Source organism: Bos indicus x Bos taurus, chromosome 11, assembly GCF_003369695.1.
Source record: "Bos indicus x Bos taurus breed Angus x Brahman F1 hybrid chromosome 11, Bos_hybrid_MaternalHap_v2.0, whole genome shotgun sequence".
NCBI lineage: Eukaryota > Metazoa > Chordata > Mammalia > Artiodactyla > Bovidae > Bos > Bos indicus x Bos taurus.
The window spans coordinates 60,139,223-60,153,688 of NC_040086.1; positions in this window are offsets into that span (position 1 = coordinate 60,139,223).

A 14,466-nucleotide genomic window follows, 5' to 3' on the forward strand; every position below is an offset into this window, starting at 1 on the left:
GCAGAGGAACCTGGTGGGTTACAGTCCAGGGGGTCGCAGAGTCGGACAAGACTGAGAACAGACCTGTATTTTATTCAGTTTTATTCGTTTTGAAAGCGAGTCGGAAAAGAGATCTGGTTGTTCAATTCAGTCGCTCAGTTGTGTCCGACACTTTGGGATCCCATGGACGGCAGCACGTCAGGCTTCCCTGTCCATCACCAGTAACTCCCGGAGTTTACTCAAACTCAGTCCCATTGAGTCGGTGATGCCATCCAATCATTTAATCTTAAGTCGTCCCCTTCTTCCGTCTTCAATCTTTCCCAGCATCAGGGAGTCGAAGGGACTCGCGAGAGTCTGCCAACACCACAGTTTTAACAAGCATCAGTTCTTCGGCGCTCAGTTTTCTTTATAGTCCAACTCTCACATCCATACAGGACTACTGGAAAAACCATAGCTTTGAAGAGAGGGACCTTTGTTGGCAAAGTAATATTTATACTTTTTAATATGCTGTCTAGGTTGGCTTCCCTGGTGGCTCAGAGGGAAAAGCGTCTTCCTGTAGTGCAGGAGACCTGGGTTCGATCCCTGGGTCAGGAAGATCCCCTGGAGAAGGAAATGGCAACCCACTCCAGTACTCTTGCCTGGAAAATCCCATGGACAGAGAGGCCTGGTAGACTACAGTCCATGGGATTGCAAAGAGTCGGACACTACTGAACGACTTCACTTTCTTCTTTTCTTCCAAGAAACAAACGTCTTTTAATTTGATGGCTGCAGTCACCATCTACAGTGATTTTTGGAGGCCCCCCCCCCCAAAATAAAATTTTGTCACTCTTTCCATTGTTTCCCTATTTGCCATGAAGTGATGGGACCAGATCCCATGATCTTAGTTTTCTGATTGAGTTTTAAGCCAACATTTTCACTCTGCTCTTTCACTTTCATCAAGAGGCTCTTTAGTTCTTTGCTTTCTGCCATAAGTGTGGTGTCCTCTGCCTATCTGAGGTTATTGACATTTCACCCGGCAATCTTGATTCCAGCTTGTGCTTCATCCAGTCCAGCATTTCACATAATGCACTCTGCACATAAGTAAAATAAGGGTGAGGATACACAGCCTTGACGTACTCTTTTCTGGATTTGGAACCAGTCTGTTGTACCATGTCCGGTTCTAACTGTTGCTACTTGACCTATATACAGATTTCTCAGGAGGTCAGGTGGTCTGGTATTCCCATCTCTTTCAGAATTTACCACAGTTTGTTGTGATCCACACAGTCAAAGGCTTTGGTGTAATCAATAAAGCAGAAGTTTTTCTGGACCTCTCTTGCTTTTTCGATGATCCAGCGGATGTTGGCAATTTGATCTCTGGTTCTTCTGCCTGTTCTAAATCCAGCTTGAACATCTGGAAGTTCATGGTTCACGTACTGTTGAAGCCTGGCTTGGAGAATTTTGAGCATTACTTTACTAGCATGTGAGATGAGTGAAATTGTGCGGTAGTTTAAACATTCTTTGGCATTGCCCTTCTTTGGGATTGGAATGAAATCTGGGCTTTTCCAGTCCTGTGGCCATTGCTGAGTTTTCCAAATTTGCTGGCATATTAAGTGCAGCACTTTCACAGCATCATCTTTTAGGATTTGAAGTAGCTCAACTAGAATTCCATCACCTCCACTAGCTTTGTAGTGATGCTTCCTAAGGCCCATTTGATGTTGCATTCCAGAATGTCTAGCTCTAGGTGAGTGATCACACCATAGTGGTTATCTGGACCATGAAGATTTTTTTTGTGTGTAGTTCTTCTCTCTATTTTTGCCACCTCTTCTTTATATCTTCTGCTTCTGTTAGTTCCATACTGTTCCTGTCCTTTATTGTGGCCATCTTTGCGTGAAATGTTCCCTTGGTATCTCTAATTTTCTTAAAGAGATCTCTAGTCTTTCCCAGTCTATTGTTTTCCTCTAATTCTTTGAATTGATCACTGAGGAAGGCTTTCTTATCTCTCCTTGCTATTCTTCAGTGTATGTATAACATAATCCGTGTAGCTTTTTAAATCCCTTAAAGATTGAAGGCAGGAGAAGAGGACAACAAAGGACGAGATGGTTGGATGGCATCACCGACTGGATGGACCTGAATTTGAGCAAGCTCTGGGAGCTGGTGATGGACAGGGAAGCCTGTCCTGCTGCAGTCCATGGGGTTACAAAGAGTCGAACGCAACTGAGTGACTGAACAGCAGCACCCCTGTCTTGCCTCTCTTCCCAGCCCCTTTCCCTCTCTGCACGGGTAACCACTAGTATTTGGTTTTTTTTTCCCTCCTATATTTATGAGTCTGTTTCTGTTTTATTATATTTATTCACCGGTTTTATTTTTTAGAGTCCCTCACATAAGTGATAACATATAGTATTTATCTCTCTCTGACTAATTTCACTTAGCATGATAGTCTCCGGATCCATCCATATTGTTGCAAATGAGGGAATTTCATTCTTCCTATGGCTGAGTAGGATTCCATTGTGTATATATACCACCTTTTCTTAATCCATTTATCTGTTGATGGACACTTAGGTTGCTTCCATATCTTGACTGTTGTAAATAATGCTACTATAAACATTGGGGTGCATATATCTTTTGGAGTTAGTGTTTTCAGTTTTTTCAGATATATACTGAGGAATGGAATTGCTGGCTCATACGGTAGTTCTATTTTTTCATTTTTTGAGAATCTTCTATGCTGTTTTCGACAGTGGCTATACCAGTTTACCTTCTCACCAATATTTTTGCCAATATTTGTAATTTGTGTTCTTTTTGCTGCTAGCATTCCGACAGGTAAGGGGTGATAGCTCGTTGTGGTTTTGGTTGGCATATCTCTGATGATTAGTGTGCCTTTCTCTGATGATTGGAGAAGAGAATGGCATCCTACTCCAGTACTCTTGCTTGGAAAATCCCATGGACGGAGGAGCCTGGTAGGCTGCAGTCCATGGGGTCGCTAAGAGTCAGACACGACTGAGCGACTTCACTTTCACTTTTCTGCATTGGAGAAGGAAATGGCAACCCACTCATAGTTCTTAATCCTGTAATCCTTAGGAGATTTTACTCTCACTCAGGACACTAGCCCTAGAAGATGAAGCTTCTTAGGTGTTCCATGATCTATAAGTCTAGGGTTGATTTCTCTTCAAAGGATCAGATTATGTCTGTGTAGCCTCAAACATTGGAGAAGGCAGTGGCAACCCACTCCAGTGTTTTTGCCTGGAAAATCCCATGGACAGAGGAACCTGGTAGGCTGCAGTCTACGGGGTCAGTAAGAGTCTGACATGACTGAGTGACTTCACTTTCACTTTACACTTTCATGCATTGGAGAAGGAAATGGCAACCCACTCCAGTGTTCTTGCCTGAAGAATCCTACGGATGGGGGAGCCTGGTGGGCTGCCATCTATGGGGTTGTACAGAATTGGACACGACTGAAGCGACTTAGCAGCAGCAGCAGCCTCAAATGTACTATAATTATTTGTTAAAACAACTAGTGTAGTATGATGCAAACAAGTATGATGAGGATGATGGGAATAGCATTAATTTGGGAGCTCAAAATTCTGGCTTGAGTTCCATTTCTGCTATATCAGTTCAGTTCAGTTGCTCAGTTGTGTCTGACTCTACGACCCTATGGACTGCAGCACGCCAGGCTTCCCTTTCCATCACCAACTCCTGGAGCATGCTCAAACTCATGTCCTTCCAGTTGGAGATGCCATCCAACCATCTCATCCTCTGTCATCCCCTTCTCCTCCTGCCTTCAATCTTTCACAGCATCAGGGTCTTTTCCAATGAATCCATTCTTCGAATCAGGTGGCCAAAGTATTGGAGTTTCAGCTTCTGCATCAGTCCTTCCAATGAATATTCAGGACTGATTTCCTTTAGGAGAGATTGGTTTGATCTCCTTGCAGTCCAAGGGACTCTCAAGAGTATTCTTCAATACCACAGTTCAAAAACATCAATTTTTCGGCACTCAGTTTTCTTTATATTCCGACTCTCGTATCCATACATGACTACTGGAAAAACCATAGCTTTGATTAGATGGACCTTTGTTGGCAAGATAATGTCTCTGCTTTTTAATATGCTATCTAGGTTGGTCATAGCTTTTCTTCCAAGGAGCAAGCATATTTTTAATTTCATGGCTACAGTCACCATCTGCAGTGATTTTGCTGCTGCTGCTGCTAAGTCGCTTCAGTCGTGTCCGACTCTGTGCAACCCCATAGATGGCAGCCCACTAGGCTCCTCTGTCGACCAGTTCCATGTCCAGTTCTAACTCTTGCTTCTTGACCTGCATACAGATTTCTCAGGAGGCAGGTCAGGTGGTCTGGTATTCCCATCTCTTTAAGAATTTTCCACAGTTTTTTGTGATCCACACAGTCAAGACTTTGGCAGAGTCAATAGAGCAGAAGTAGATGTTTTTCTGGACTAGCTGTGTAATCTTGGGGCAGTCATTTAAGTTCTCTGGGTCTTATATTCCTCATCTATAAAGTAGGAAGGTTGAATTCAATGGCTTCTAAAGCTTGGTAAACTGTACCATTTTTATCAGTGTGAAGAGTAGACCAGTTAGCTAGAAATGACAAAGCAGAATTTGGAAGATGCTGTTGTTGGCTTTTGGGGACAGTCTCCATAGGTGTGATAATTGCCTTAATTATCTGAAAGATTTCAAGTTATAATTACATATTTTTTTCTGTAACAATTGATATCAGAATTATTTTCTTCCTAGGATTAAGCAATAACACATGCCAAGAACCAAAGGCGGGTGCTAGCAAACTTAGAAGTTCTGTGATCTATTGTAAGTAAACAAGTAACCAGGTAGTCTATCTAGAAACTGAGATGAACTAATGTTTAACTATTATAGCACTCTCCATAGCCATAAATGTTGCAGATTTGTGGGCAGAATAGATGACTCTTATTTTGGAGGTCTAGAAAGTGTCCCATGGTTGGAGGACCTGGTAGGCTACAGTCCATGGGGTCAAGAAGAGTTGGACACGACTGAGCCACTTTACTTTCACTTTTCACTTTCATGCATTGGAGAAGGAAATGGCAACCCACTCCAGTATTCTTGCCTGGAGAATCCTAGGGACGGGGAGCCTGGTGGGCTGCCGTATATGGGGTCGCACAGAGTCGGACACAACTGAAGTGACTTAGCAGCAGCACCAGCAGGAAGTGTGGTGGTGGGGCACAGAGCTTTAATAGGCAGCAGACACTAGATACTTCCTGGAAGAAAATGAGACAAGCTGAATCTGAACCTAATCAAATTCCTAGATCTAACTACAAATTTACAAATTTGTAGGACACACTAGGACAGGAGAATATATTTTTAAAAACTGATACCATGCGGATATAGTCAATAAAATCTAGATTATGAGAAACTCATTAGGACAAATGACCTACAAATAAATTACAAGAAAATAAAGCCCAATGAAGCTGGAAGGGGAACCTATAGCTAATTTCATTTGACTGGCTAATCCACTACTTAGACAAACCAGTAAAAAATATGAAGTTTGTAAGATAATTGGGAATTGATTGATTGATATTCTTTCATTATTAAGAAAGTGTTTTTCTTTTAGTGTGGAAAATGGAATAATGTATTATTTTTTTAAGAACCTATATCTTTTAAGAAGCATACTGAAATATTTACACATAAACTGTTATGATGTCTGGGGTTTTCCAAATGTAAGAGAAGGGTCAAGTGGATGGGAGTAGAAAGGAAACAAGATAGGTGATTTATTTGTTCAAGTTGGTGATGGGAACATGGGAGCTCATTATACAATTGTTTTTGCTTTGTATGTGTTTGAAATTTTCCATGAGAAATGTTTTTTTTTTTAAATGTTTGGATACTCAGAAAGAAAACAAGACTAGATTTCTCCAAGTATGTCCCATCTTTCCAAAATCAATCCCATTTAAAATCTTTGAGCCTGAATTTGAATTAAAATATTTTAAAATGCAGAATGAGAGTTTTGTTTTATGGCAATTTCATTCCAAATACTTGCTATGATAGTTATCTTGATTAGCACAGCCCACTAAGGGGTAAAATAACACACCAGATACATGGAGAGGTAGCCTGCAAATAAACGAGCCCCTTTGTGCTCTGAACCATCATCTACTCTGTCACCAAGGTTCTGTATTTTGGGGGAGTGTGTCCTGAATCCTACTGTTACGCTCTGGGGTTCCTAGTGTTCCTCAGCATACCACTCTGTTTCATGCTTCCCTATATAAGGACATGCTGTTTCACCTGCAGCATACCTGGCTATTCACATTTCTTTGACCTATTCCAAGTTAGTCATTTTTTTCTTTCTCTCACCACCAATTCTGATAGCTACTTCTAGGTACTAGATAGTAACAACCCTTAGTTCATTACTTTTTTTGTTGTTGTTGTTCATTGCATTTTAATAATTTATTGATGTAAAGGAGGAAAAAATAGTTTTCCCTCCCACTCTTCTGTTCTGGCTGGGACACCTGTAACAAAAGACAGATTAATGAGAAAAACAAACAGGTTTACTAACAAGTACGCCTCATATACCTGGAGAAGTAAATGGCAACCCACTCCAGTATTCTGGCCTGGAGAATTTCATGCAGAGGAGCCTGGAAGGCTGTAGTCCATGGAGTCTCATAGAGTTGGACGTGACTGAGTGACTGACACACACACACACCCCTTATATGGGGAATTTCCCTGGTGGCTAAGCAGTAAGGAATCCACCTGCAATGCAGGAGATGCAGGAGACATGGGTTTGATCCCTGGGTCAAGAAGATCCCCTGGAGGAGGAAATGGCAACCTATTCCAGTATTCTTGCCTGTGAAATCCCATGGACAGAGGAGCTTGGAGGGCTACAACCCATAGGGTTGCAAAGAGTCAACGTGACTGAGCAACTGAGTACAGTACGTGCCTCGTATATGCATGTGACATACCCAGGGAAAAATGAGTGACTCAAAGCAGTGGCTCAGAACTCCTGTTTATATACCATCTTCAGCCAAAGACAAAGAAAAAGGACCATGTCCAGAAGCTCAGTTTTGGGGAGATGACAGGGAAAAGCATGATAAACAAGAGTGAGGTTTGAATCACAGATTTAAGTCGGTTTCTTCTCCATTAATAAGGGTCTAAAATTGTCTTCTGGCATTTATTTTTGTACTTCCTGGTAGACAGGGAAGGAGGGACACCTTTGAAAATGTTGTTTTAGTTGCTAAGTCTTTTGTGACCTGAGGGACTTAGCCCACCGAACTCCTCTGTTCATGGGATTTCCCAGGCAAAAATACTGGAGTGGGTTGCCATTTCCTTTTCCAGGAAATCTTCCCAACCCAGGGATCAAACCCATGTCTCCTGCATTTGCAGGGGGTTTCTTTACCACTGAGCCACCAGGGAAGTTCTTTGAAAATGTATGTCCTGCTTTTAAGTGAATAGGACGAGGGCTGTGAGCTTTCTTTGCATCTGCTTCTCAGATGTATTCAGCTCAACATAATCCTTATGCCAAAGTGGTATATTTTGGGGTGGCATATTCTGCTACCATGCATTTACCTATTTTCTCTTTCCAGAATGTAAGATTTTAGAGCAGTGTGTCTTATTCGTTCTCTGTCCCCTGGAGCCTAGCAGAAAGACTGGCACAAAACTCTGAATCAGTATCTGTTAGTGGAGAGTGAGTGGTGATTAAAGTACAACTGGAAAAGGCAGAGGAGAGACAGGGAGCAAGGAGTTTACTGCACAACTTAGGGGCCAGGGTATTTCTACATTATCTCGGTTCACATTTTAAATTTTAATATTTTTAGAGTTGGAAAACTTTATAAAAACACATATTGATGGCCTGGGACCAAAGAGCCTGTAAGCCATAAAAGGAGTAATTTAACAGGGCAAGCGACTAGCTGCTTAATGAGACTTAGAATGGGCATCTATTTGGCCACAATGAAAAGCAAACCCGTTGACCAGAAGGGCTGCTAGTTAGATGCTTGTAGTTTCCTTTGAGACAGGGCTCGGAGTATTTTCCTTGCTGTTGTCTTATAGCAATTAGGCAGTTCTTTTAATAGGCCTGCACCCAGGTTTATCATCTGGAAATCAGGTTGTGTTTTGAGATTTAACAAAGCTTTGTGCTTTGGTCCTTTTGTTTGAAAGGTATTCTAAAAATGCAGTCCTTTCCAACCTAAAATAGTTACATTGGCAATAGCAGCCCCTGGTGGCACAGAGGTGATTTTCTTTTGTTGGTCACCTTGGTGTTTTGGAATCTGTAGGCTCAGGCAGGCCCTGTGTTAAAAAAGCAAAATTCAACTCAGTAAGTTTTAAAGATCTTATTGGCTTTCTTCATTGATTGATGAATCAGGCAGCATCCAGTCAAGCAAACAGAAAGTACAATAGCCCCAGGAGCTGTACAAAATAAAAGACTTATAGACAGAAGGGAGCAGGAACATGTGTTGTATTAGACAAAAAAGACTGTTTATTAAAAGATCACCTTTGTTTAGGGGATGGCAGGGATCTACCAGTTTGCTGCTGCTGCTGCTAAGTCACTTCAGTCGTGTCCGACTCTGTGCGACCCCATAGACGGCAGCCCACCAGGCTCCGCTGTCCCTGGGATTCTCCAGGCAAGAACACTGGAGTGGGTTGCCATTTCCTTCTCCAATGCATGAAAAGTGAAAGTGAAGTCGCTCAGTCGTGTCTGACCCTCAGCAACCCCATGGACTGCCGCCTACCAGGCTCCTCTGTCCATAGGATTTTCCAGGCAAGAGGACTGGAGTGGGGTGCCATTGCCAGTTTACCTAAGTAGTATTGATTAGGAGAGTTCCTGATTGGTAATTAAGTCTCATTTTGGTGATGTGACTCCATCCTGGGCCTCCTTAACTTATTTTTAACAAATGATATGTCCAGGTATTACATACACTGCAATGAGACTTGAATAATGGTAATGATATACAGAATTTCCCCTGTTTCTATTTATTGTGAGGATTAATTAGACTGGGAGTACTAAGAGAGAGTTCCTAAAGCCAGTGGAAAACTGGCAGGTTTATAAAAGTTTCAGGGGGGTAAATTAACCCCTAGATATCATAGACTGTATTTGATGTGTATTTGCATTTGGGGGAGAAAATATCTGAGGCTTCTATAAAATTCTGACTTTATCAAAATGTTTAAGAAACACTATGAAAGGTGTATAGCTTTTCTCAGTAATGTAGAACAAGTGTTCTTTAAAGCTTTTTGTTAAAAGAATTCTGATTTTAAGACATAGTTATCTTTTTAAAAAACTGAAATAGTTGATTTACAGTATTGTGTTAGTTTCAAGTATAGAGCAAAGTGATTCAGATACACATTTTTCCAGATTATTTTCCATTATAGGTTATTCAGTTCAGTTCAGTTCAGTTGCTCAGTCGTGTCCAACTCTTTGTGACCCCATGAACCGCAGCACGCCAGGCCTCCCTGTCCATCACCAACTCCCAGAGTTTACCCAAACTCATGTCCATTGAGTCAGTGATGCCACCCAACCATCTCATCCTCTGTCGTCTCCTTCTCCTCCTGCCCACAATCTTTCCCAGCATTAGGGTCTTTTCAAATGAGTCAGCTCGTCACATCAGGTGGCCAAAGTATTGGAGTTTCAGCTTCAGCATCAGTCCTTCCAATGAACACCCAGGACTGATCTCCTTTAGAATGGACTGGTTTGATCTCCTTGCAGTCTAAGGGATTCTCAAGAGTCTTCTCCAACACCACAGTTCAAAAGCATCCATTTTCCTGCACTCAGCTTTCTTTATAGGTCAGCTCTCACATTCATACATGAAAAACCATAGCCTTGACTAGACAGACCTTTGTTGACAAAGTAATGTCTCTGCTTTTTAATATGCTGTCTAGGTTGGTCATAACTTTCCTTCCAAGGAGTAAGTGTCTTTTAATTTCATGTCTACAATCACCATCTGCAGTGATTTGGGAGCCCCCCCCAAATAAAGTCAGCCACTGTTTCCATTGTTTCCTCATCTATTTGCCATTATAGAATATTGAATAAAGTTCTCTGTGCTATACAGTAAATCCTGTTGCTTATCTAATTTGGTATAGTAAATTGTACCTGTTGATCCCGTAATCCTAATTTATCCCTCCCCTGCTTTCCCCATTAGTAACCATGAGTTTGTCTTCTGTGTCTATGAGTCTATTTCTGTTTGGTATATAAGTTCATTTGTATCATTTCTTTTTTAGATTTCACATATAAGCAATACTACATATTTGTCTGACTTACTTCACTTAGTATGATATTCTCTAGGTCCAACCATGTTGCTCTAAATGGCAATATTTCATTTTTATGGGTGAGCAGTATTTGTGTGTGTGTATGCAAAGTAAAGTGAAAGTGTTAGTTGCTCAGTCATGTCTAGCTCTTACAGTTGTATCTGACTCTTTGTGATGCCATGGACTGTAGCCCATCAGGCTTCTCAGTACATGGAATTCTCCAGGCAAGAATACTGGAGTAGATAGCCCTTCCCTTCTCCAGGGGATCTTCCTGACTCAGGGATTGAGCCTGGGTCTCCTCCATTGCAGGCAGATTCTTTACTGTCTGAGCCACCAGGGAAGCCTCTATGTGTGTGTGTGTGTGTGTGTAGTGGTTTAGTCACTAATTTGTGTCCGACTCTTGTGACCCCATGGACTGTAGCCCACCAGGATCCTCTGTTCATGGGATTCCCCAGGCAAGAATACTTGAGTGGGCTACCATTTCCTTCTCTAGGGGATCTTCCAAATTCAGGGATTGAACCCACATCTGCATTGTAGGTGGATTCTTTACTGTCTGAGCTATCAGGGAAGCCTGTGTGTGTGTGTGTGTGTGTGTGTGTGTGTTATGTATATGTATACATATATAAATGTAACGTATATACTACATCTTCCTAAACCAGTTATCTCTTGATGGGCCCTTTATTTATTTCTATTGACCACACAGTGCAGCTTACGAGAGCTCAGCTCCCTGAGCAGAGATTGAACCTGGGCCACAGCAGTGAAAGCCTGAATCTAACCATTAGGGCACTAAAGAGCTCCCGATGGGCACTTCAATATATCATTTCATTAAATAACTTTTTATTACAACAGTATTACATGTACACTGTACAGTTCAGTTCAGTTCAGTCGCTCAGCCATGTCTGACTCTTTGTGACCCCATGAACTGCAGCATGCCAGGCCTCCCTGTCCATCACCAACTCCGGGAGTTTACCAAACTCATATCCACTGAGTCAGTGATGCCATCCAACCATCTCATCCTCTGTTGTCCCCTTCCCCTCCTCCTTCCATATACTGAGAAGCCTGTCTCGTCCCCTCAATCTTTCCCAGCATCAGGGTCTTTTCAAATGAGTCAGTTCTTCACATCAGGTGGTCAAAGTATTGGAGTTTCAGCTTCAACATCAGTCCTCCCAGTGAACACTCAGGACTGATCTCCTTTAGGATGGACTGTTTGGATCTCCTTGAAGTCCAAGGGACTCTCAAGAGTCTTCTCCAACACCACAGTTCAAAAGCATCAGTTCTCCTGTGCTCAGCTTTCTTTACAGTCCAATTCTCACATCCATACATGACTTCTGGAAAAACCATAGCCTTGACTAGACAGACCTTTGTTGACAAAGTAATGTCTCTGCTTTTTAATATGCTGTCTAGGTTGGTCATAACTTTCTTTCCAAGGAGTAAGCTTCTTTTAATTTCATGGCTGCAATCACCATCTGCAGTGATTTTGGAGCCCAGAAAAATAAAGTCAGCCACTGTTTCCACTGTTTCCCCATCTATTTGCCATGAAGTGATGGGACCGGATGCCATGATCTTAGTTTTCTGAATGTTGAGCTTTAAGCCAACTTTTTCACTCTCCTCTTTCACTTTCATCAAGAGGCTCTTTAGTTCTTCTTCACTTTCTGCCATAAGGGTGGTGTCATCTGCATATATGAGGTTATTGATATTTCTCCTGGCAATCTTGATTCCAGCTTGTGCTTCATCCAGCTCAGCATTTCTCATGATGTATCTGCATATAAGTTAAATAAGCAGAGTGACAATATACAGCCTTGATGTACTCCTTTTCCTATTTGGAACCAGTCTGTTGTTCCACACCCAGTTCTAACTGTTCATACAAGTTTCTCAAGAGGCAGGTCAAGTGGTCTGGTATTCCTATCTCTTTAAGAATTTTCCACAGTTTGTTGTGATCCACACAGTCAAAGGCTTTGGCGTAGTCAATAAAGCAGAAATAGATGTTTTTCTGGAACTCTCTTGCTTTTTTGATGATCCAGCAGATGTTGGCAATTTGATCTCTGGTTCCTCTGCCTTTTCTAAAACCAGCTTGAACATCTAGAAGTTCACGGTTCACGTATTGCTGAAGCCTGGCTTGGAGAATTTTAAGCATTACTTTACTAGCGTGTGAGATTAGTGCAATTGTGCAGTAGTTTGAGCATTCTTTGGCATTGCCTTTCTTTGGGATTGGAATGAAAAATGACCTTTTCCAGTCCTGTGGCCAGTGCTGAATTTTCCAAATTTGCTGACATATTGAGTGCAGCACTTTCACAGCATCATCTTTCAGGATTTGAAATAGCTCAACTGGAATTCCATCACCTCCACTAGCTTTGTTCGTAGTAATGCTTCTTAAGGCCCACTTGACTTCACATTCCGAGATGTTTGGCTCTAGGTGATTGATCAGACCATCGTGATTATCTGGGTCGTGAAGATCTTTTTTGTATAGTTCTTCTGTGTATTCTTTCTCCTCTTCTTACTGTCTTCTTCTTTGCACACTGTAGACATTTAGAAAAATCAGGTTAGCAGAAAGAAGCAAATAAAAGCCATTTGCTCAGATATATACTTCATAACCATTTTGGTGACTAACCTGGGTTTTTCTAGGCAGGTTGATAGATTCAACTCTATAAACCCAAGGAACATGTTGCAATATAAGTAACAAGCATTAGTATTACTAATGTATAAAAAGCATTTAGAAATCACTGAAGTGACAAACCTCTATAGAAGATGGACAAGGAAATGGGAAGAAATACAAGTAGTCAATCAGTATATATAAAAAGTCCTCACATAAAGGTGGTTGTTTAAAACAAGACAGCAGGACCCAAATGGAGTCCCTTATGCTAAACAAGCTCCACATCACCAAACTGAGAATTACTGTTTCAGCTCTCAAGAAATGGTATTTTAAACCAGTCAATTAGGAATCGCCTAATTGGCACCCGACTCCAGTACTCTTGCCTGGAAAATCCCATGGATGGAGGAGCTTGGTAGGCTGTGGTCCATGGGGTCGCTAAGAGAGCGACTTCACTTTCAGTTTTCATTTTCATGCATTGGAGAAGGAAACGGCAACCCACTCCAGTGTTCTTGCCTGGAGAATCTCAGGGGCGGGGGAGTCTGGTGGGCTGATGTCTATGGGATCGCACAGAGTTGGACACAACTGAAGCGACTTAGCAGCAGCAATCAGCACTAGTTAGGTAATCTGCCTGATAGATCCTTGACATCCCCTAAAGGAAGATGACCTTGTTAATAACCAACCTGATTTTTGTTTTGAGGTATAACTTGTTCTCACTCCCTTTTGCCTATAAAAATCTTTCATTTTTGTACAGCTCCTTTGATCACCTTTCTAGCTAAGATTGGATGCTCCCCTATTCATGAATTATTAAATAAAGTAATAAGATCTTTAAAATTTACCAAGTTGAATTTTTTTAACAGTTCAAAAGGTACAAACTTCCATTTTTAAAATAAATAAATCCTGGACTTCCCTGTTGGTACAGTGGATAAGAATCTGCCTGCCAATGAGGGGACTGGGTTCTACTCCTGGTCCTGGAAGAATCCGGCCTGGAGCCTGTGCTCTGCAACAAGAGAAGCCACTGCAGTGAGAAGTCTGCACTCCACAATGAAGCATAGCCTCCACTCGCCACAGCTAGACAAAGCCTGCACACAGCAACAAGACCCAGTGCAGTCAAAAATCAATAAAATAAGTCCTGGGAATGTAATGTACAGCATGTAATTATAGTTAGTAATACTGTATTGTTTTTTTATTTATGGCTGAGCTGTAAGGCTTGTGGGATCTTAGTGCCCTGACCAGGGATTGAACACAGGCCCTTGGCCACAAAGGTGAGTCCTAAGAGTTGGATTGCTAGGGAATTCCCAAGAATTGCTAAGAGAGTTAATTTAAAAAATTCTCATCACAAGGAAAAAAAAATGCAGCTGTGTGGTGATGGATGTTAAATAGACTTACTCTACTGATCATTTACAGTACATACAAATATAGAATCATTATGTTGTATGTTTGAAACAATGTTATATTGTCAATTATATAGATTAAAAAACATTCACTCTCAAAATTTAAGAAATGCATATTAAAACAATAATATTTCTCATGTATCAGATGGCAAAGATTATAAAGAATAGTATTAGTGTTAGTAAAGTATCATGGAAATAAATGCCTACAGCTTTTCTGTTGGGTAATTTGGAAGTCATGTGCTTAATAGTGCTTTTTATCCACTTACCACCCTTATATTACTTTTTCCCTTACACGGACCATTCTCTGCAACTCCTGCAGGCACACTTAA